Genomic DNA, 25,928 nt, shown 5'->3' on the forward strand with positions numbered 1-25,928 from the left:
TATCTTCTTTATCTGTTCCTCCACTGATGGACACTTAGGCTGTTTCTACGTCTTGGCTGTTATAAATAATGCTGCAATGAACGTGGGGCGCAGATACCTCTTTGAGTTAGTGTTTTCATTTTCTTCAGATAAATACCCACAAGTGGAACTTCTGGATCATATGGTAGCTCTATTTCCAATTTCCTGAGGAACCTCCACACTGTTTTCCACAGTGGCTGCAGCAATTTACATTCCCACCAACGGTGCACAAGAGTTCCCTTGTCTCCACATCCTCACCTATCCTCGCCACATCCTCACACATCACAAGTAATAACACTTGTGATTACTTGTCTTTTTGATGATAGCCATTCTAATAGGTGTGAGGTGACATCTCATTGTAGTTTTGATTTGCGTTTCCCTGATGATTAGTGATGTTGAGCATCTTTTCATGTACCTGCTGGCCTTTTGTATGTCTTCTTTGGCAAAATGTCTATTCAGATCTTCTGCCCATTTTTTAACCAGATTTTTTGGTTTTTTCTTATTGAGTTATATGAGCTCTTCAAATATTTTTGATATTAACCCCTTATCAGATATATGATTTGCAAATATTTTCTGCCATTCAGTAGGTTGCCTTTTTATTTTGTTGATGGTTTCCATTGCTGTGCAGAAGCTTTTTAGTTTGATGTAGTCTCATTTGTTTATTTTCACTTTTGTTGCTTTCATTTTTGGTGCCGGATTCAAAACAATCATTGCCAAGAGCAGTATCAAGGAGCTTACCGCCTATGTTTTCTTCTAGGAATTTTATGGTTTCAGGTCTTATGTTCAAGTCTTTAATTCATTTTGAGTTAATTTTTGTGTATGGTGTAAGATAGTGGTCCAGTTTCATTCTTTTGCATGTGGCTGTCCAGTTTTTCCAAAACCATTTATTTAAGAGACTGTCCTTTCCCCATCGTATATTATTGGCTCCCTTGTCATAAATTAATTGACCGTATATGCATGGGTTTATCTGTTCCACTGATCTATCTGTCTGTTTTTATGCCAGTACCATATTGTTTTGGTTCCTATAGTTTTGTAATATAGTTTGAAATTAGGGAGCACGATGCCTCCAGTTTTGTTCTTCTTTCTCAAAATTGATTTGGTTATTTGGGGTCTTTTGCAATTCCATGCAAATTTTAGGTTTATTTCTTTTATTTCTGTGATACCTCGATTTAAAAAAAAAAGAAAAAGAAAGAATGATAGGAAACAGTCCCACTCTCCTTGAGCACACTGACTTGACTTCCTGAGCAAACCCTACCCTCCCTGTACCAGGATCCTGAGGAGTGGTGATGGCTTTAGCCTCTGCTGGAACGTGCGTCACTCCCACCCGGCCTGAGACAGCATGACCCCAGGGGAATCTCCCTTGAGCTCCTGTTACACAACCTCAGGTGCACTTAGACTAAAGGGCAAGGTTCGGTCATCAGGGCCTGTCTGCTCAGTGTATCCTTATGAGGCCCGAAGATCAGCCAGCGAATGTATTTGGTGAATAGCATCAGTCTGTAAGTCAGTGATGGTATTATAGTCCAAACCCATGGACAAGCTACTTGCCAGGGTTGTCAACACACTGTAAGGAACGGTTTGCCTAGTGCGACCATCATAACAACGGAGATATCTTCTTTCCTTTTCTTTTTTTTTAATTTTTTTTTCCTTTTAAAGATTGGCATCTGAGCTAACAGCTGTTGCCAATCTCCTTCATTTTTCCTTTGTTTTTTCTGCGTTTTCTCCCCAAATCCCCCGAGTACATAGTTGTATATTTTAGTTGTGAGTCCTTCTAGTTGTGCCATGTGGGATGCCGTCTCAGCGTGGCCTGAGGACCAGTGCCATGTCTGCACCCAGGATCCAAACCAGTGAAACCCTGGGCCACTGAAGCAGAGTATGCAAACTTAACCACTTGGCCACGGGGCCGGTCCCTATTTTTCAAATAAGAGAAAGAAAGTATAACTTCTGAACGTGGAGTTCCATGGCAGTGGAGCATATGAGGCAGGTCTGAAGAAGCGAATTCAAGGCAAAGGAAAGCACTCCACGGTGGAGTCTGCTGATTGCCCCAACATGGGCACATGGCTCCTCAGCCAGAGACCAGCCCCTTTGGGACTAGGGGAGGCCAGAGTTCTCACCACTTTGTACACAAAGCAAAGTGTATCACTTTAGCTGCTTAAGGAGGAAATCTCATACCCTAAACATCTGCTCTATCCTTCCTGCTGTATGAATGTGGATGTGGAACTCAGCTTCAACCTTGCAGACAATAATATTCCCTTTGGAATATGGCAGAGCCCCCACCAGCCTGGATATCCAGATGGCTTCTCAGAGCAAGCCTGACCCATTCTGGGCTTTTACATTAAAGAAACATAAAGAATTGTCTGTTTTAGCCTTTCATTTACAGATCTCTTTATTGCAGTGATTGAGTCTTCACTCACTAATACAGCCCCTCTCCAAGCACCCAGCCTCCCCAAAGCCTGAAGTTACAGTTTTAATTGTTTACCCTTTGCCATAAAAACACCCCTGTTAAAATGCAAACACTGTATCTCAGGAAGGATTAGCATAATGGAGAAGTATTCATCAATTGTGTCTTCAAATAAATGAGTCTAAAGGATCCTTTCTGGAGGAGAATGAAGAACATAACACAACTCTTCATACCACCAAAACGTCCCCCTTCCCGGAGGAAGACAATACTCTCACTTAGTTCCTGCTCTCAGCTCCAGTGCTGTGTCCTCTGGGTAACACGCTGGCTCCTTAGCCAGGTGTGGCTTCCCTAGGTCTGGCCTGGTATACAACAGCAAAATTCTTCCATTGGACTGACAAGAGTAGAGTTGTAGTCGGAGCCAGTGTTTTTGTACAGCGGTGAAAATGGACGACTCTATAGTGCTTTGATTTTATTGGTATAATCAGTTTAATGACAGAATTTGTGACACAGAGTAGCTAGATCCTTTGCTATTTTTTCCCCTTCTAGTACATAGGAAGAGGAGATTTCCCAGACTCCCTTGCAGTTAGGTTGGCCGAGTGACTAGTTCTGGCCAGTCACATGTGAGTGACAGTGATGGGTGTCACTTCTGTCTCTGAGTGGTTAAGTATTAAACTCGCTCTTTCTCTTCTGTATCAGAGGCCATTTGTTAAAGAGGATGGCTTCACAAGATGACAGGTGCTTGAATCTCTGAGTTATTACTTGAAGGACAATTTCCCAGAAAAGGTGCCCACCCATGTTAGACTGTCATATGAGCAAAAAATACACTTTTAATGTTAAGCCGTTGGATTTCAGCTTCTTTGTATTCCCAAAGCGTAGCTTAAATATCTTGGCTAATATAATGTCTTATGTGGAATTCAGACATATTGGCAAATATATACATATAATAGCTTCTCTATGAGTCAAACAATGAATTATTTGAGAGATAGGGTTTTCAAAATGAACTTTTTGATATAAAATTTTTATATTTCCCTATCATTGCTTTGTACCTTCAATATACTCACTCACTGTGTTTCCTTAAAGTCTCATGTCTTTCAAATTATTCATTTACCATTTTGAATATTTAATCCCCTTTAAGAAATCAGTAACTATCTTTCAAAAAAGTGTGCAAAGTGAGAATTCTCAAACTTAAAAACAATTGCTTGTCAGTTATCTTGATAAAACTCTTGCTTTGAGCAAACAAAAACTTCCGTGTTTTACAGAGTAAATAATAGTCCTCCAAGTATCTCTCTTCAGAGGTTCTAACTGATGGCAATTATTTATGTCTTTAATGCATCAATCTGCAATTAAAGCATTTTTATTTAATTATCGTCTAGACTAGTGTCTCTATATCATCTCGCATGTCATCAGCGTGTCCACTTTCAGCATTATGTGAAAATGACCCTTTTTACTTTTATTTTGTTTGATGGAATGGTCCCAAACATTCACGTGAATGGAGGTTGAAGGGGCAGTTACTGGAACTCACCTGGGTCTGTCGGCCAGAACCCGTGGCCTCTCCATGTGACCTGGGCTTCCTAGAGCTCCAAGAGCAAGCATCCCAAAAGAACCCAAAGGAACCTGTATTGCTTTTTATGACCTATGCTTGGAAGTCACATTGTGTCACTTCTGCTGTAGCCACAAGTCTGCCAAGATGCTTGAGAAAGGAACATAGACCCCATCATTCAATAGGAGGAATGTCACAGTAAGATTGTAAGAAGAATGTGGAGGATTGGAAATAAAGTTGCACACATTTAGGGGGAATACTATCTGCCACAGTCCCATAGCCTGTAGATGTACAGAGTTAAGAAAGCCAACTCCAAGCGGAAGACATTACAAGCAGAAGTTTAGGCGGTAAAATTAGTGTGACTGCAAAATTTGTATTTGCAAAAATATAAATTTGTAAAATTTTATTATGCAAAAGTCTCTATTGTAAATGGGATTAAGGGTATTGTCATTTTCCATTTTCTCAAATTTTCTCACAGCAGGAGCCATCTAAAGAGGCAGCACAGAAGCCGGTAAGTAAAAGATCAGAATTTTCATATATAAAAAGTACGTCTTTACAAGCTCCTTGGCTGTTGTTTCTTGTGTGTGAAAATGACTGCAAGCAAACAGACAGCAAGCCTGCTTATTTTGATGGAATAGATTGGTCAAAGAAACCCCAAGCCTGGATTACAACAGTTTTTGATTACTAGAATAATCTCAGTGCACCCAAAGTCACACCAAAAAAACCTGAGCTTCAAAAGCCAGACAAACTCCTAGAAATGCATCCATCATAATCTCCACCTTGAAGAGGAAAGATCCAGGTCACAGAGGACAATGGACAAGGGAGATTCTCTCAGAAAGCAGGACCAGGAGTTGCCAAAATGTCCAACCAATGAGCTTACTCCCATGCTAGGGCCCGGAGTCCTCACTGTCTCTGTCCAGCAGGATTTGATGGTATGTGTGGACTGTTTCCCATCCTCCCATTTTCTGAACCCTAGCTTTTATTGCATTTACCATGTTCCTTCTCCAGTATCATATTTTGAATGGTTAAAGGTGGATAACACCCTTTCTTCTTGCTTGGAATGTGGTCATACCACTGGGAAGAAAAGGAGCCATCTTGTGGACCACAGGAGGAGGAGCGAGATAAAAGGAGCCTGAGCGCTAGTGGTACATAAAAGCCAAGCCTTAACCCTGCCTTCCCAACTCCTGACTCCTTGTTAGAAGAGAAAAATTACACTCCTTTTTTACGCTATTGGTTTTAATTTCTGTTACTCGCAGTCTAACGTAATTTCTGACTGGTACAGTATTGTTTTCTTTACTTGTAACCAAGTTGTTTACTATTTGAATACCATATTTTGTTGGCTCAATTCTAAGACTCACCATTATTTTGCGTACCACAAAGAAAAAAGAAAACATTCTGCAGATTAAAATTATAAGATGGCATTGATTGTAAGACAAGTCACCATTGCAGAGATGTTAAAATGTGACTCAATTAAATACATTATGTAGAGTTAGAGTTTGATCCATTTGCTTAAAATATAAAATACTCATACCTTTTGGCATATACATAGAAATTGCTGGAAAAGTACCCAAAAAGACATTAATGCTGATTATCTCTGAGAAGTAGAAATGAAGGATATAGTATAGGAAAGCAGATTTTTACATTTTGTTTTCTTTAATTATAAAGATGTATGACTTTTATGAGTAATCTAAGCCAAAATGTAAGCACTATGAGGATGGAAAATTTAATATTATTCACCACTATAATCTCAAATACCAGAACAGTGCCTGTCATTTGGCAGGCACTCAAATATATGTTGATCAAATGAATGATTTTTAAATAAGTGACTATCATTGAAAAGGAAATAAAGAAATTGCTATGGTATGAATGTTAGTGTCCCCCCAAAATTCGTATGTTGAAATCCTAATGCCCAATGTGACAGTATTAGGAGGTGGGGTCTTTGAGGTTGATTAGGCCATTAGGCAGAGCCCTCATGAATGGGATTTTTGCCCTTATGAAAGAGATGCCACAGAGCTCCCTAGCCCCTTCCACCATGTGAAGATATACCCAGAAGTTGTGACCCAGAAGAGGGCCCTTTCCTGACCATGCTGGCACCCTGATCCCACTCTTCCAGCCTCCAAAACTGTGAGAAATACATTTCTGTTGTTTATAAGCCGCCCAGCCTGTGGTACTTTGTTATAACAGCCCGAATGGACTAAGACAGAAGTCATCTGCTGTCTCACCATTAATCTACAAGCTCCATTGTGATAAGGGCCATGTCATATTTGTTATTGAATCCCCAGCACATTGCACAATGCCTGGCCCACATTGGGAACTAGATAAATACTCGGGGAACTATAAAACCACGTCCTGCAGAGGAATTTAAGCTAGATGCGTTGAACATGAACGTGATTTGCAGCAGGGCTGTAATTTAATTAAAGTAGAATATCAGGAAAAATTGGTTTGTTGAGCAATCTGCCAGAGATTGAAGCAGAAAGAGTACAGCTGGGAAATCCAGCCAAGCTGCCACTAAGGTACTGCAGGTGAGGTCATAGGAGGGCTGCCGTCAAGACTGCCAGGGCAATGAGATGGGGAACCTTGTGGTTCTGTTGCACTTGGAATATTTCAAAATACAAGATTACACTTATGAAAGGCAATATCCCACTTTATCCTCCAAACCCAGTAAGGATAGGGTAAGATGCAAAACGCAAAGCCTCTGAAAGTTAACCCAGCCTCCACAGGCCACCAGATGCTCCAGCAGAATAAGAGTTGAAGTCAGCAGTTTTGCTCCTAATGCTCTGTTCTCACCAGACTCTGCTGATTCCTCTTCAAGGAAACCTTCTCTCCTGGCCTCTTCCCTCACCACCTCACTGTGACATTGAGAGAAAATCCAGTAGAACCAAGAATCCACAGCTTAGAAGGACAATGGTAAGAAACATTCTTTTTGGAGGTCCTTTGTCAAAGAACATGGGAACTGGAATTCTATAATAATATGTTGATTGGAATTATATCGTTACTTAGAAATACATTTACGAGGCCAGAAGCACTAAACTATCCCACAATGGCAGGGAATTTAATTCCTAGTACTTTAGGGTCCTGTTTCTTTACAGCTTGATTTCAGTTAATGCCTTTCTCCCTTCCTTTTAGTCTCTCTTTTCACCAGCTGTAGATATGAAATATGTTCCAAGATAAAATTTTCTTTCACAAAGTATCGGCTACAGAGGAAGGGGTTATAACTGTAGCCAAGAACAGCAAAAAAAAAAAAATTGACATTTTAATAGAGAAGGATGAGTGGATGGAGGAAAACCCCCAAGAAATAGGAGTTGTTTGGGCCAACAGTGGCTAAAATGAACATGATGACCATTGCAACAAATAAGCTAGGAAAGGGTACTCCACGGTGTTCCTCAAGAAGACACAGAAGGTAGAAAGCAAGAAGGCCTAATATACATGCAATATGAATTTCATAAATCATTGCATAACATCTTGGAATTTTGGAGTATTTTAGTTCATTCCTTGCTTTCAAAATGTCTACCAATTTACAGATGTGTTTTCTAGCAAAAATTCCCAACCGTGAAGTGTTCTCTAACTACTTCAGAAAAGTTTAAATAAGTAGAATCCATGCGTTCAGAGGATATTAAAGTATTTCAAACACTGGTTAAGTCTTTACTAAATGAAGAAATATTTTTTCAAAATACTATCCTTTCACAGATTTAATGTTGACTTCTGAAAGTTCTTCACAGTTTTTTAATTTGTTCAGCCACATTACAAAATAACAAACACTTGCTTGGCTCTGCAGGTCCCACAGCTTTCCCACTTCCCTCCCAAAAGCATGTTTCCATGTCTAAAGTGAGCATAGTAAACTTTCATCAAGCTCTTCCTAAGAGCCAAGCACTTTATCTACATTGTGTGATTTCATCCACATAACCACCCTCTGAAAGTAAGCAATCGCTTTATTCCCTTTTTATAGATAAAGAAACCAAGGCACAGAGATAGAGAGTAATTTGCCAAGGACACACATCTAGTAAGTGGAGGTGCAAGGGTTGGAACCTAGACTTCTTGACTATACCCTGCCCAACACTCGTTGTTAAGCTCTGCGGCTTCCAGTCTTACTAGGCTCATAACATGAGGTCATTGCGCTTTGTGGTTACAGGACCTTCCATTCATACGAAGATCCTGATTACAGAAACCTTTTACATCTGTTACCTTCACAACAACTTTACTTATTGTAGGAGGATATATTCCTAATTAAGTTTTTCCAAAAAAAAACTTTAGGTTTATTACCTTCCTTAATCAAGAGCTGGTCACAGACCGAGCTAGCCACAGGTTCATACATGAAGTGGCGAGCCTGAGCCATCAGAAGGACACCCAGCATCTTTTCCAAAACCAACCCCAGGTATACTCCCCACAATTCTTCATTTGTGATTGAGTTAATAGTTCTCAAGTGCTGTCTGCCAAGCAGTACTGAGGATGTGATACTAAGCCCAGGGAGTTCACTGTCTGCTGGGGAGGCAACATTAAACAAAGAAGCATACAAACAACTGTACAATTGTAAATTTCTATGTATGCTATGAAAGGAAATACAATACACTTTGAGATCATGTCCTCAAGACACCTAGCATAAAATGAGGATTTGAGAGGCTTCTTTAAGCTAATATGTGGCAGTTATACCAGAATGTAGCAGTGGAAGAGTGGAGAAGATCATTCAGGCAGAAGGAACACTATGCGTGAAGGGACAGAGGCCATAACAAGTTGATGTGTTGAAGAAATGAAAGCAGCCAGGGTTGGCGGACCAGTGTGTGTGTGGGGAGTGGCACAGGATGACACTGGAATTGTTGACAGAAGTGTAGGTTGTGCCAAGAATTTTGGGTTTTATTTCAAGTCCAAGGCAGCCATTGAAGAGCAAGACGATGACAGAATAGTTGGGCTGTTGCATGAGGCCAAGAGAGAAGCAGTGGTGGTGAAATGTGCGGTGACTCACAAGACGGATAAACCACACCAAAAGGTGATGTGTAGCATGAACTAAGCTCAGAGAGCTTTACCACCAGCTCCCTCAGATCCATATGCTCCAAGAGAAGACCACAGACTAACCGACCTAACAGAACTCTGCACAGACTTAGGCATTCCCAAGGAAAAACCAATATCTTCGGCCAAGTTCACACATTCTGACCAGGACCTTGCTTTCTTTCTTCTGTCTTAAAACCTCCCTTTGATAACTCCAGCTCCCAAAACACCTAAGTACCTTTCCCTAGTCCCCTCTTTTAAGACACTGAGAAGATCGTCAAGGCAGCGTTCTTGCAGCTTTTCATGGTCTGCAGGCTTCCCTCTGGTCTTTGTACGTGGCAGCTTTGACAGTAAAATTTGGTGGTACCAGGGACAAGAAAAACAAGTAGATGGAGTCCGTGTGGATTTTGGGTGTAGATGCCAGAGGTCTTGAAAATGGAATATCAGGGATAAGAGAAACAAGACGATAAACATTAGTCCCAAATTTCTATTATATTATTTCAACTCCATGGAGATAAAGCCTGAGGAAGTGACGGAATGTTTAAGAGCAGAAGCTTTGGATCTAGTGAGATGGGAATTGACTCCTCACTCAGTGATTCAGTTGTGACTTTGGGCAATTTACTTACCTACCTCAAGCCTCAATTCCCACATGTGTAAAATGGGGAAACATGAATGGAACCCCCGTCCTAAATTTATTATAAAGACTAAATGAGATGACTATTTTAAAGTACTTGGCATAGTTCTTAGTATACATTAAACAATAAATGTTACCTACTGTACTGAAGGTTTTTCACAAGCACAAATTTTAATATGTAAGACATTTAGTTTTCTATATTATCTATATTATCTGCATTTTTCTATAACAACTTAATTTTTGTCACAAGCTCTTTTTCTATCTGGTGACAGAAACTTATACTCAGTTAATTCACCTTGTTGTCCCACTTCCATCTGTGGGTAGGATCCTGAGGTCGCTCACACAGCACCAAACGGTCAGGTGCTTGAGGGGGACAGACACATGATGAAGTTGGTCCTCAGTCATCATCACCACAATGACATCCTCTGAGACTGCTTCATGTTTGTCGTTTGTCAGACGTTGCGTCATTCATCCATTAAGCCACCACTGGACCCCGTTCATCCCCACCTTCGAGATCTCATGACACTCAGCTCTCCCAATCACTCAGGCCTCCCGATACACGACAACGCATCAGTTCCTTTTGCTAAACGCCAACTGTGGTAAATTAGATGGGGCTGCCTAAGGCCTGTTGCCCTTTAATTCTACCCTCCGCACTCAAGCCCCAGGAAGCTCTGGGGCCCAATCAGCTTCTACATGCTTCCTCAAGTCTGTAAGGATGGGCAGGAGGCTCAGGGCCTCTCTGCCAGAGATATGCAAATCCCTGGAGTGCATTTATCCCCCCTCCCATCAATGGAACTTACCAGAGGGGTAGTTAGAATCGTATGTTCCAGTTCTCTCCAGTCCACTGAGTAGACAAGCCCACCTGGCCTGGAGGATGAGAGAAAATCGTATTTTTCAAATCTTTTGTTTATGCCCAGAGCTCACAATTTAATCTTTTCTGTGTTCTGTGTTCTATTCTGTCATGCCTTCCCTCAGGGTACTAAGGCGCTGCTTTGAAGGAGAGAAAGGATCATAAAGTTCAGGAAGTACTGAAAACAACAAGAAAATTAGTTAATATATCAAGATATTGTCCCACTATATAGTTATTACAGTTGTTTATATTTACTGTATATTCCTTGATTTAAGGAGGCTTTACAAAGTAGTAACTGAACACGTAGACTCTGGAGCCAGATGGCTTGGGTTCAAATCCCAGCTCTACCACTTACTAGCTGTATGAGCTTGGGTGATTGCCTACGTTTTTAGTGCCTTGATTTCCTCATTTGGGTCATGGAGATGATCATAGTACATTCCTCACAGGGTTGCTTTTTGTGTTGAATGAGATAATGAAGGTAAAGTGTTCAGAACAGCACAGATGGTAAATGCAATATGAGTGTTTGCTACTATGACTACTAAACTTGTCACGCTCTTCCCCTAACATTTGGCAAGAGCTTGATCATTGCACATATGGGAATTGGTTCTATAACTATTGAGAGGAAACAAACCACTGTGTCACTCCCAGAAGAAAATGATCTGTATGACTCTATAAGATGGGATGGAAATCTCTACCCTGACCAGCATTAAAGTCAGGTATGGAACACAGATTTACAACTATTTAACTAAACACACTTTGGAAAGACTCCTTATCTTCATTTATTCACTCATTCCATTTTTATTCATTTAAGTAGATTTCTACTAGCACTGGGCACTGCCCCAGAAACCGGGGGGCATACTTGGCATTTTATGGTCCGCACAGTCTAGTGGAGGAAGACAAACAGAAATAATCTGAGAGAGGAAAAACTGTTCTGACAGCTGCCCAGCGTTCGTTCATGGTTCACAGCTCCAGGTGGCCAAAGGGATACTAAGTCTATGCTAAAATAATGAGATTCATTCTCTGCTCTTTCACCAAGGAATTCTAGAATTTTTGGATAATCTTGACACCAGTTACCAGGCAATGGAGAAAAATTCTTTAAACTCAGCCATGCTCTCCTGAGGAAGATGAAGGGATATCATGCTTAGAATGATCAGACTATGGGAGGGAGCCATAGAATCCACAGATCCACCATGCATATGCTGGCATAGCCTATGATCCATTTTAAATAAATGGGTTTTAAATGATCCATAACCTAGCTGTAGGTTAGTAGTATTTCGTGCACCCATAGGGTTAGTCTGGTTAATGTAAAATATCTGTGCCCAATGTGCTGAGATTTAACAGCAACTGTATGGCTTGCGAAGTCACTTAACCTCCTTTGAGCTATATCGCTCATCTATAAAATGGAAAAGATGACATCTATCTTGTAGGTTTGTGGTGAGGATTAGAGGCCATGCATGTACACAATTTAAAATGGTCACTGACACATGGTGGAGGATCAAAAATTGTTGCTCCGTGCTAAATGCCTACAGTGTACCAGGTCACATATACCTCATTTAATTCTCAGGACATCACTGGGATATAGGTATTATTATTGATACTTTGCATTGGAGGAAACTAACACTCAGACTGCAGTGGCGCACCCACTGTCACAGACCCTTATAATTCCCTGCTACATGCTCTGACATGTCCTTGGGTAACCGTAGGGAAACACGCTACACAAATGAAAACAGTTTTGAGTAGCATTGTGGCTTCAACGCAAGCAGGGTCAAGCATCTCGTCACCCTATAAAAATTTCAAAAGGCTTCACTTGGCGTAACTCTTCCTCAGGCCCCAGAGATATCCAAAAACCAGCTCCCAAATCAACCTTCTGGTAAATGGGTCAAAACTGGACTCAGGCAGAGTTGGGGGCAAATAGAAAACATTTTAGTAGAGTCTTCATTTCACATTACTACTGAGCGTCTGCTGTGTCTCAGGCATTATGCTAAGTGCTGGGGATGCAGCAGTGAATAAAATCAAAAGGAACCCTTGCCTTTATGGAGCTTGTATCCCAGCAGACAGTAGGGGAACAGACAGTAAATAAAGTAAGTAAATAAAAGATCATCTTGGCTGGTGGGAGGTATTGTGGGGAAAAGTAAAGTCAGGAAGGGGGAGAAAGGTGGACAAGAGCAAGCTGCTCCACGTAGCCTCTTCTGTCTGCACATGCTTAGGGGCCAAAAACAGAAAAGGACATCGAGGTGCTAGATGAATGACAACAGGGGCCCTATACTTTTTCCCGACCACAGGAGATCATGGCTACGAGAGCTACTCTTCCTGGAATTAGAAGCACTTGAGCCTGCCTGCTTTGAGAAAGTGGTGACAAAGAGGCACTGGGAAGTGCGAGGTTGGAGGCTTCTCCTACATGGATTGGAAATGTCCTGTTATTGCTAAGGTTGTTTATCTTGGGAGGTCCAGATAATTTGGGAGGCCCACCATCAGGAGGAGGAATTGGATGACTCGCCCTTTCCAGAGCCATCTACCAGTTCAACAAACACCAGGCTGCATGCCTGCCTCTGTGCTGTCCCTGGTCACTTTCCACCCATATAATCTAGTTGCCATATTAAATTGAATTTATAGAAGAGGAAAAGTTATAAGAAGATAGTATTTTTGCAGGGCAGATAAATCAGAGCATGCACTAGAAAACGTTTATTTCTTAAGAGGCCTATATTTATGCGTACTTGGCTTCAGAGATTTATTTTATGGCTTGAAATAAAAACGCACTTTCACATTTATTAGCTCACAACTATTTTTGTTACAAAAGATATTTACAAAGCATATTGTAAAATGATCCCTCAATTGCCACCAATGTTAAATTTCGGTCTCTTGCAACATCACAAAGTTGGTTTTAAATTATTTACCTTTATATTGTGTGCTTTGCTCTCTTTGCATCTAGGGACCTTCACCTCCTTATCATTTCAGCCCTCACTCCCTGTTGACAGCCGTTTCACCATATTCCCTGTCTACGGGAAGGTTTTGATGGCACTATCTCTGTAGGTCTTTTCTAAACGTGTAGTCCTAAAATTACCTCCCATCACTCTGATTTGCATTGACACAAAGGCACTTTAATAGAAGAGATTCTTTATTCTTCAAATGGAGATGAAAGAGAGATCTTCAACACAACTGAATAAATAATATTTTTTTCCTTCAAAGACACTCCTTTCACTTTTCAATTTTCCTCTGTTTTGGTGATCTGACTGAAAATGAAAGAACATTTCAGAAATTAAAATTCTTAATAGTAAGCCTACCAACTCTTCATAATCCAACTTCACAAACAAATTTTATCAGAATCATGCTCTGCTCTTCCTCTTCTCTGAAAAGACATTTGGTCAGCTCCCTCGTATAATATTTTCATGCCACTCAATTGCTGGGGAGATATCAAGTGTAGGTGTGTCTGCCAGTCTACACACCCCGGGTCCAATCTATCATGTTTAGCCATATTAGTTATATTTAACTTAAAATGACATCGTAATTCTAGCTTCAAATATGTACCTTTTGGAAATATTTGCATTGTTTAAATGCTTTTCAAATATGTATTCAGTTTAAATAATCATATACACAAAGTTTAAGTAATGAAGATGGGACTCTACAGAAGCCAGAATCCAGCTGTTGGGAGAGATTAAGCATCCTTAATACCCATGCTGCTCTGCATCTGACACACTTAACTCTGCTCACCACAGACTCCTGTCTCTCCTCCCTATCACTCTTTTTAGCATCTTTATCCTACATCAATTGAATCTTCTACTGAGCACTTTCTGTTTCAAGGTTCTGTGCTAGGCCCTGAAATACTACCATGAGTGTGATATGTATTCCCTTCCCTCAGAGAGTTTAAAGGGTAATTGGAAAGACAAGACAAGCATAAGAAATTAAATAATAATGCAAGAGATAATAGTAACAGTGCAAAATAACAAAGAAGACAGAACATCAAAAGTTGCCAGGAGTCAGGGAGAGGGAGTCAGAAAGAAAACTGTACCTTATGCCTTGTTCTTTACTGGGTGGTTTTATAGTTTAACGCATTTCTAGATGGCAACAAACTTTGTTAGTCAGTATTCTATAACTAATGCTGTTTCCCTGAGTTTCGGCTATTTGAGACTTCAGAATCTTGATTGTAATAGAAAATACAAATAGTCATTTATTGTCGGAATTTACCACTACAACACAATCCTATCAAGTTGCTACTATTAATAACCCCATTTTATGAAAGAAAATTGAAACTCAGAAATATTAAGTAATTTATACAAGGTCAAACATTCTTTCTTAATTCTAGACTTTACGCAAGTCACACAAGAATTTAAGAGTATCTCAAACCCACACTTGGGTTTAAGAACCAGATGACCTTCCCCGTAGCTAAGTTAAGCATAAATATAAGTAGCATTACGTAAAAGACATGAAGCAGGATGCTGACACTCCTTACTAAGGAGCTGGCCAAGGTATCCAGAACCCCTAGCCTGTGTGACCAGGAGTACCAAATCTAGTGTGGTCTGGTCTAGTTTATATACTGGACTTTCCTGATCCTTAAACTCAGCAGTGTTCATGCCTGGAGAAGCTTTTTGCTTTCTTTTCCTTTAGGGCCAGTGGATGAGGTGAGGTATTACAGGGAAAGTGATTAATTTCTGGGCTTCACCCTTCTTTTCTGATCCAGTAGGCTTGGAATAAAGTCTGGTCATGGTAATTTTTTTTATTGTGATTTGTAATCTATTCAAGTTATCTTGATATTCACTGATGTTTAAGAACCATTACTCTAATGCATGTTTCAGGGCAAAATAGATTACGTTTAGTTTAGGCTTAAGTGATTAAATAAGGGCACATTTAGTGATTCATCACATGAATTCTAGAGCTGTTTGCTTACTTCTACTAAGACCTAGAAAATGCACTGCCTTAATCTAAGAAAGGTTCTCTTAAACAGAAGAGTATACTTATTGTGCTTCTATTTTCCTTACCAGCTATGCTTTCTTCCAGGAAGATCATACTTTGCTGCTAAATGAGTTATGTGTGCAGAAACGCTCCTTGCTAAGTAGCATATGCCATTGTTTCATGTACATCAGCTAATTTATCCCTGTGGACACCTTTGCAGTAGTCTCCCATCCCTATTTTACTGATTTAAAAAAAAAAAAGATTCAGAAATGAAATAACTTTCTCAAGGTCATGCAGTTAATACTTCCTGGAGCTGAGTTTCAAACCAGGTCTGTCTGATTCTAAATCACCATCCTTCAATCTTTCACTCTTTTTCTTCATTTTATTTCATGCCCTATTCTCTGCCCATGTCTTGAGCCCTATACTATTACCCACAAGTGTATCTTAGTCTTATTCCTGGCTTTTAGGATTGAGGGAGTTGTCGACCTTGGTGCTAGGTAGATTTCTAACTAGACCTTCTGCGCATATATGAGTCTTTGGATAATTCATTGGTTTGATGTATACTAAAAAGACCAACAAGATTATTGTTTGGTGACCTCAAGTTTCATTATGGAGGTTATACATAAATTTTGTCTACTCCTTATTCATTCACCTCATTCTTATCTAATATTACAGTTCTGAGACCAATTGCCACGTGTGTGTCAGGGGGTTCCCCAACACCACCAAGCAATTCTCAGGATGCCAGCTGCATGTCCCACAATTCAGCTCAGTTCTGACACTAACTTCCTGGAGATAGCATCAGGCCCCACAGGTTAAGAGTTCTGTCCCACAACACTGCCACCCCCTTGCCTCACTTCAGTTGCCACTCACAAGTCCAGGGTGTTACCTGTGCTTCTGTTTGACTGGCTACATATTGGAGGTTCCCAAGACTCCTTCCTCGGGTTTGATTAATTTGCTAGAGAAGCTCAGAGAAACATTCTACTTATTAAATTACCAGTGTATTATGAAAGGATATAACTCAGGAACACCCAAATGGAAGAGATACATAGGGCAAGGTATGGAGAAGGGGTGTGGAGCTTCCATGCCCTCTCAGAGCACACCACTCTCCCACCACCTCCATGGTCACCAACTCAGAAGCTCTCTGAACCCTGTCCTTTTAGGTTTTAATGGAGGCTTCATTACATAGGCATGATTGATTAAATCATTGGCCATTGGAAATAGATTCCATCTCCAGCCCCCTTTCTTCTCCTCTGAAAGTTCCAACCCCCTAATAACGGGGTTGGTTCCTCTGGCAACCAGCCTCCATCCTTAGGTGACCTAGGAGCATTCCAAAACACTTCATTAACACAACATAAGACATCTTTACCATTCTCATCACTTTGGAACTTCAAATAGTTTTGGGAGCTCTGTGCCAGAAATGGGGATGAAGATCAAATATACATTTCTTGAGCCAGCCCTGATGGTCTAGTGGTTAAACGTCAGTGCTCTCTCTGCTTCAGCTGCTCAGGTTCATTCCACAGTCATGGAACCAAACCACCCGTCTGTCAGTTGCCAAGTTGTGGTGGTGGCTCACATAGAAGGACTTACAACTAGGATACACAACCATGCCCTGGGGCTTTGGGGAGAAAAAAAAAAGAAGAAAGATTGGCAACAAATGTTAGCTCAAGATGAATTTTTCTTTGCAAAATAAAAAAAATATGTGTATATATATATTTCTTATTATAAATTATAATGCTTGCCTCTTATTGTCAAGATTGATTTATTTGCTAGGTATATAAGGTCTCCAAGTGAAAAGAAAATATTTCTGTTATTGGACTCTTTTTTTCCCAGGTCTGATCAAACTCCCTAGCAATGATGTGCTGACGGTTGATATCATCAAGAGGAGGAAGGAGAACAGTGCAACAGTACAGTCGGCCCTTGTATCCTCAGGTTCGGCATCCACAGATTCAACCAATCTCAAATCAAAAGGCCTACCATGGCTGAGTCTGCACTGAACATGTGTAGACTTTTTTTCCTTGTCATTCCCTAAACAAGTCAGTGTAACAACCGTTTACACTGCATTTACATTATATTAGGTATTATAAGTAATCTAGAGATTATTTAAAGTACATGGGAGGATTGTGTAGGTTCTATGTAAACACTATACCATTTTCTATAAAGGACAGGAACATCCACGGATTTTGGCATCCACAGGTGAGGGGGCAGGGTCCTGGAACCAATCCCCTGCAGATACCGAGGGACGACTGTATTTGTCAAGGTTTTATAACTTTGTTGGCTTGAGTTCAGGGAAAATTGCTAAAAACCATAGTCTCTTCTGTTGTACTGGACTTCCACGTCTACAATTGGGCTACATTTCTGAAACCTCAGAAGATTCAGTAAATAATTTGGTGAGAACACATTTATACGTAGAACGCTGTACTGGGTGCCAAGGAAAATCCAAGTAAGAATACAGGACAGGGCTCCTAAACTCTGCAAGAATCTATCAGAAATGAAATGAAATGAAATGAAATATCATTAGAAATGAAATATCATTATCCAATGATGATGATGATAACTAAGATATTATAATGTCAAAATAAAATAAGACGGAGACCAGGCTTGAAGATCCCCTGAGCAGACAAAACCAGCTAAGCCACTTAAGCAAAACTTAATCTACCTTATTTCATAAATGTAAGTGCGACTCAAGGTATTTCTTATTACATCATAAATGTCTCCGATAATGATAAATAAAACTTAAGTCGTCTTCCTAAAATAGTATAAGATAATCACTTTTGACCAATCCCCTGCTGTCTGGAAACCCCTATCGTAATTGTCACCATCATCATCATCATCATCACCATTTAAAGGCTAAACAATTTCCTCCTTTTCACTTTATAAGTCATCCTGTGATGGCATGCCTCTGAACTCCACATCACTTTTGACTTTACAGTCTCCCTGTTCAAGACCAGTTTGTTTCCGGCTCAAAAAAATAATCACATCAAGTAAAGCTCCCTAAATTTCTTTTGACAGTAGATAATGGGTACAAGGAAAGTTAAGATGTAAAAATAAACAGGTGCTTCTTTGAGCTGAAGTAATTCCTTGGAACAACAGAAAAAAATTCATTTTACTATATAAAATGAAAATAAATAAAGGAAAATAAATAAATAAACAAGGAAAATAAATAAATAATAAATAAAGGAAAACTTCATTTAAAATGGAGTCAGGAAGCCCTGCAGGGGGAGTTCTCATGCGTATACCATTCATTGCAGCCTACAAAACCAGCAGGAAGAAGGAAGATAAAAATTATTTCAACAAGATCTGTTTGTATAGAATCCTTTGTGTAAAATTCTCTGTCTCAACTTCTTATCTGTGATGATAAGAATGTTAGCGTTTTTCCGGTACAAGGGAGGACATTTTTCCCATGGGAATTTCGTCCCTGCTTTTAGGAAAGGGAAGGAAGAACCCACCCCACTCCAGCAGCAAAGCACTAGCCACTGCTTACAGACAATAAGAAACCACCACAACCTGGAACTCTTGTTCTCCAGCGAACTTTTATTCAAAACAACTCTCCCCAATTTCCTCCTAAAACCTAATAACAGCTGACCATATGCGGACCTTAAACAAATAGAGAGGCGGTTATCCCTCCAGCAAAAAATGGCTTTATCTGGGATTAGCAATAGACTCCAATTCAAAGTCTGCAGCCATGACCAGCCACATCCGAGCCCTGGCCTCCAGGGGAGGAAAAACTCTTTTATAGTTGGGAGGGCCATTGCAGCGCATTGGAGGAATCGCAAGTTGGAAGTATAGCGGCTTTTCATTGGCTAAGTTGTGACAGTCTCTCATTGGCTGAGCTGTAGCTGGGCAAGAAGAGGAAGTCTTTCTTCTTCCTGTTGGGTCCGCCATCCTTGCAGAGCTCCCTCTTCTGGCCTGTCCACTCCGTTTTTAATGAGGTTTCTGTTTGTTTTCACACTTTTGTCGCTTCAGACTTGCCTGTGGTTCACCATAGCTTGCTTGTCTGAAATTACAATTCTCTGGTATCCCAAATAAACTCATTTTGCTGGTTGAAAAAAAAAAAAACTGGCTATTTTATTTTTGAGGTTAACAACTATAAAATCGGGATCATATAACAACTTTAACTTTTATTACACCAGAAAATGCTAAGTTAGGTGCTTAAACAAGGTTCTTTTTGTTCTCTGATGAAAAGATAAAAGAAAGATTTGAATTTGTTCCCACAACTTCAGAAGTCAAGCCAACAAAACTGGTTCACAAACATACTAGGTTTCATATAACCAATGCATGCTAAGCTTCAAATCAACCTGATTAATCCAAAGATAAAATCAGCAGTAATCATATAACATTCTAATAAACTTTAAACTTTCTAAAGCAATTTCATACCCTGGTTTCTCTTCAAATCGTATAAATCTTTCACCTTTTACTAAAGCAATTTCAAAACTTTTTTTTTAAGTAAGAACTTGTTTCTAGTGGCTTCTCTGTTACTTATGGGCCAATAAGTGATGCATCTCCTCTTGATATTCTGGGGCGGGAAGGAATAGTGAAAGGGAAGAATGCTCACTTTAAAACTTACTGATGGTATCCTAAATTTTAAAGATATACCATTGTGTGAGTCATTTAGGAGTAGAACTGGAAAAGTAGCAAGAAAGAAAATGGCTCAAATGTAAACTACAGGAGGGAATGTATCCCCATGCTTAGAACATTACCTGGATCACAGCAGGCACCCACTGGCTAGATTAATGAATGAAAAGTACACGTGAATGTAGTTTAAGATGCAAATTAAAGGGGTCATGTGCATTCTCCTTGGTTATAAATTCCAACAAGCTCCACGAACCTTATGTATTTGCTATTTTGCCTATTTACTGTGTCATCCACGTTGGCACAGTAGATGGTGTGTGTGTATGTGTATAAATAATGAAGATAACTATTTACATGTCTGCCTCCTCTGCTAGACTCTGAACCAAATCTGCATCTTATAAATCTTAATATCCTCGGCATCTAGCTCAGGTCCCGACACATGGTAAGAGTTATAAATATTTGTTGAACTAGTCAGCTACAATTTGAATGAGTCCATTGACATCCTTCACATTTTGTTGTCTAATAATAAAAGAAGTGGGTTGATCTATCAGTAGCTGTCAGTGGCAAGATATCACTGGCATTCATTGACTCAGTACCAGGCAAGCTAAATATGCCGCAACCTAAAGGATAGTCCCACACATTGAAGAATTGCCTTGCCCAAAATGTCATAGTAAGGCCATTCAGAATTTTAATCCTTAAAGTCCTCTCAAGTTTCAAAATTCTGTGATTCTAAGTGGAAATTAAACTTTGAAAATTATTGCTTTAAAGTAAAGACATGAGCATCAAGCTAGCATCAGCTAAGAAGATTCCTGTTTTTCTTCCTATTTGCTGTTAGGTATGTTTCCAGCTGGCATATTGCTGCCAGGCGCAGTATGTGGACTATAAGAATGAAATGGTCAGCTTTTCTGGTGTGAACTCTGAACTCCTGTCCCGGTTCCTCCTGGATCCAAAACTAGCCTGGGAAATCTGTTTTTACCCTTGTACACCAATCCAGTTCCAGCGGTTAAGATCAAGGGAAATGCAATGGGGCCAAAAGGCTGTCTTATCTCTCTGCTCAAAAATATTGTGAAAGCCACCAAAATAAAGAATCTCCTCCTAACGAGCCATGCAAGTGATCTTCCTTATTCCCTAGGTCTCCTGTTCTGGAAGGAAGGCTCTGGCAGATTTTTCTAGTGACTCGAAGTTATCTGTGCAACTGACGGGAACTCAAGAGAAAGTGTGCTTGGACAAATCAAAGTGTAGCTTAAATAAAGCACCTAGTTTACACCCAGGAGATTTCATCTTAAAGTGACCACTTTGCACTAAAGCTAGCCCAAACTTAGCTAAGCTTAATAATTATGTCTAAATTAAATAAAACATCTATTTACTAATAAAAGTATAGGGGATAGAAATTCTATTGGGTGTTATAGAGAAAGTGCCATAAGGAAATGATGAAATAAGTATTTAAAAAGAACACGGGCCCAGCCCCATGACATATTGGTTAAGTTCTGCACACTCTGCTTCAGCAGCCTGGGTTCACGAGTTTGGATCCTGGTTGCAGACCTACACCATTTGTCAGCCATGCTGAGGTGGCATCCCACATATGAAACAGAAGAAGATTGGCACAAATGTTAGCTCAGGCCCAATCTTCCTCACCAAATAAATAAATAAAGCAGAGTTTACTCCTTTTACCTTTTGCATAATGAATTAACTAGAATAATTTCACAAAGAGAACCTAAGTCAAATACCCCAAAACCAGACAAGCTACAGACAATTTAAGGGACAAACTCGTCTATGTGGCAAATAGTGAGAAGATCTATAAATATAGGTGAAAAGCGTGCCAAGCCTGGTGATAACCGGCTATCCAGGACAGAATCTTAGTTCAACTTTAAATTTACCTAAAAAGATAGTAAGTCCTATGTGAATTTAAATGTTAATCTAAAAAGGTATGACTCTTCAGACATAGGGAAAAAACCTTCCTGGGAGAGTAAATATTAATAAATCCATAGTTGGCTTAAAAGCAACCATGAGTTAAGAAAGCATTCAACCTCAACAACCTTATTTTAATTCAAATAATAAAAATTAACTCAATAAAATAGTGGATTAATCTATTAATTAGCAGAAGAAATACCGTCCATATTGGTAACAAGAATTATCTTCTATTGTAAGAATACATCAGATTGGATAACCACGGATTGTTAACAATTAAATAAATTTAATCTAATAAATTTAGATTAGATAAATTTAATCTAGTGATTAATCTAATTAATAGACTAATCTAATCTAATGCTAGAAAAATTTAATCTAATAAACTTAATCTAATTTATTAGATTACATAAATTTAATCTAATAATCTGATAGAATTAGATTCTATTAGAATCTAACAATAATCATTAGATTACATTAAACAACAACCTTGTTGGTTGTTAATCCAACAAGGCATGCACCTAAGATTTTAAAAAGTAAAAGAAACTCAGCAAGCATAAACCCCACCTGTTTACCAAAAACATCACCTCCAGCATTTCTAGTATTACAGGCATTGCCTACTCAGTGACATATGTTTAATGGCTGGAGTATCCTGACCATGCAAAGGTAACATAGTCATTTGTTCTCTAAAGGATTTTTATGAATGGGCACTTGAGTGTTTTATACTCTCTTACTTCAATCAGTGAAATTGACCTTCCTGTAAAGAGGCAGAACAACAAAATAAGATAAGACCCTATGGAGTTTAATTAATTAATCCAAATATAAGCATTTTACCCAAACTGAGGAATAATAGAAATTTGAATGGATTAATACTTTGGGTTGAGATAACCTCGAAATATAAAATAATCTCTGAGTGATTTAAATGTAGACCAAGCTACTTAAAATATATTTTGTCACATTTTTTCTTTTGTTTTCCTTCCCTGAGTAGACATAGTATTCAAAATGATCCTTCTAAGACCGATGTCAAAGAGTGTACCATATATATATTCTTCTAGGAGTTTTATGGTTTCACGTCTTACCTTCAAATCTTTAATCTGTTTCAACTTAATTTTTGTGTATGGTGAAAGACAATGGTCTACTTTCATTATTTTTCATATAGCTGTCTTGTTTTCCCAGCACCATTTATTGAAGAGACTTTCCTTTCTCTATTTTATGTTCTTGACTCCTTTGTCGAAGGTTAGCTGTCCGTGGGTGCGTGGCTTTATTTCTGGGCTTTCAATTCTGTTCCATTTACCCCTGTGTCTGTTTATGTGCCAGTACCATGCTGATTTGATTACTATAGCTTTGTAGTATATTTTGAAGTCACGGATTGTGATATCTCCAGCTTTGTTCTTTTTTCACGAGATTGCCGTAGCTATTCGGGGTCTTTTGTTGCCCCATACGAATTTTAGGATTCTTTGTTCTATTTACATGAAGAATGACATTGGGATTCTGGTTGGGATTGCATTGAATCTGTAGATTGCTTTAGGTAGTATGGACATTTTGACTATATTTATTCTTCCAATCCATGTGCATGGAATATAATTCCATTTCTTTATATCATCATCAATTTCTTTCAATAATGTCTTATAGTTTTCATTGTAAAGGTCTTTCACCTCCTTGGTTAAATTTATTCCCTGAGATTTTATTCTTTTTGTTGCCGTTATAAATGGGATTGTATTCTTGAATTCTCTCTCTGTTAGTTCGTTATTAGAATATAGAAATGCAACTTATTTTTATAAATTGATTTTGTACCCTGCAACTTTACTGTAGTTGTTGATTATTTCTAATCTTTTTCTGATGGATTCTTTAGGGTTTTCTATACTTAAGATCATGTCGTCTGCAAACAGCGAGAGTTTCACTTCTTCACTCCCTATTTGGATTCCTTTTATTCCTTTCTCTTGCTTAATTGCTCTGGCCAAAACCTTCAGTACTATGTCGAATAAGAGTGGTGAGAGTGGGCACTCTTGTCTTGCTCCTGTTCTCAGAGGGATGGCGTTCAGTTTTTCCCCATTGAGTATGATGTTCGCTGTGGGTTTGTCATATATGGCCTTTTTTATGTTGAGGTACTTTCCTTCTATACCCATTTTATTGAGAGATTTTATCATAAGTGGATGTTGGTATTTTGTCACTTATTGATCCAAAAATTGATCAATGCAACAAGTTTCCCCAGGGATAACTGTGCAATCCTGTCCTAGGGTTGATATTGACGATAGGGTTTATGACCTTGGTGTTGAATCAAGACATCCCAATGTTGTAATCTATTAACGGTTCTTTTGTTCAATCACTAAAGACTGGAGTGATCCCGGTTGGTTTCTATCTTTTTACTATTTCTCCCAGTATGAAAAGACAAGAGAAATGAAGCCAACTTGACAAAAGTGCCTTCCACCTCATAGATAATATAATCTTAATCTAATTAATTTCTATCAGCGCTGACCAAGAACAGGGCTTGTTAAAGTGGCAGAATCCAGTAATGATATAATACTTACACTTTTATAACTAAAAGTTCAATTCCTCTTTTTAACAGGATTTTCATATTTAATCATCTGTTAATTACTGCTATTTTACTTGCCATAGCATTCCTATATTAATCTGACGAGAAGTATTAGGTTATATAGAACTTTGAAAAGGATCAAATATCATTGGTCCTCATGGTCTACTTCAACCCATTGCCAATACTTTAAAGTTACTTGTAAAGGAATCTTTATAATCATCAGCATCATCAATATCTACCAATCCTAGCCCTTACACTATCCTTAACAATATGAATTCCACTACCTGTAGCATATCCACTTAGCAACATAAATTTAGGTGTATTATTCATATTAGCTGTATCATGTTTAGCTGTTTATTCTATTCTCTGACCAGGATGAGCTTCAAATTCAAAATATGCCTTAATTGGTGCACTCTGAGCAGAAGCACAATTTCATATGAAGTAACGCTAGCAATTATTCTATTATCAGTACTACTGTTAACTAGATCATTTACACTATCAACCAAAATTATGATTAATTTTTCCATCATGACCACTAGCCATAACAGAATTTATTTCAACCCTAGCAGAAAGCAACTGAGCCCCTTTTGACTTAACAGAGGGAGAATCAGAAATTGTCTCTGGTTTTGATGTCAAATACACAACAGACCCATTTGACCTATTTTTCTAGCAGAATATGCCAACATTATCGTAATAAGTACTTTGACAATAATTCTTTTCCTAGGACCATTCCACAATCCCTATATATTGGAAATTTGTATAATTAATTTTATTATCAAAACCCTTGTTCTATTTTCTTTTTATGAATCCAAGCATGGTATCCATGATTCTGATATGACCAACTTATATATCTGTTATGAAAAAGACTGCTAACTGCTAACACTAGCTTTATGCACATGACATGTATCAGTTCCCATTATTACATCAAGTACTTCACCACAAACATAAGAAATATGCCAGATAAAAGAGTTACTTTGATAGAATAAATAATAGAGTCTTAAACCCTCTTATTTCTATAATTATAGGGGTTGAACCTAATCGTAAAAATACAAAAACCTCCATGTTACCGTATTACAACATATTCTATAGTAAGGTCAGCTAAATAAACTATTCGGCCAGTACCCCAAAAATGTTGGTTTGTATCCTTCCTGTACAAATAAATCCTCTTATCTTTATTATTATTTTGCTTAACATTATTACATGTACCATAATCATTATATTAAGCTCACACTGATTAATAACCAGAATTGGTTTTGAGATAAATATAATTAACCATTATTCCTATCCTAATTAAAAATGATAATCTAAAATCCATAGATGTATCTACTAAATATTTCCTAGCACAAGTCACTGCATCTATACTTTTCATAACAGCTATCATTATTAAATTAAAATATTCTGGTCAATTAACAATTATGAAAAATTTTAATCCAACAGCATCCTTTGTTATTACAGTAGTCCTCATTATAAAACTTGGACTTTCCTCATTCCACTTTGGAGTACCAAAAGCTATACAGGGTATTCCATTAATATCAGACTTAATCTTATTGACGTGACAAAAACTTGCACCCATATCAGTTTTATGTCATTTAATCATTAATTAATCTAAATACA

The 25,928-nt window shown here is 38.7% G+C and overlaps 1 long non-coding RNA gene across 1 annotated transcript in view; it reads right to left on the reverse strand.

Annotated features, from left to right (window-relative positions):
- The window catches only part of LOC138924216 (uncharacterized), a 61,192-nt gene that overhangs the window by 23,085 nt on the left and 12,179 nt on the right, over positions 1-25,928 (reverse strand). Inside the window, exon 2 of the long non-coding RNA XR_011438988.1 lies at positions 10,371-10,437. This is a non-coding gene — a long non-coding RNA (uncharacterized lncRNA). The remainder of the gene's footprint in view (positions 1-10,370; positions 10,438-25,928) is intronic.

Source organism: Equus caballus, chromosome 5 (assembly GCF_041296265.1).
Source record: "Equus caballus isolate H_3958 breed thoroughbred chromosome 5, TB-T2T, whole genome shotgun sequence".
NCBI lineage: Eukaryota > Metazoa > Chordata > Mammalia > Perissodactyla > Equidae > Equus > Equus caballus.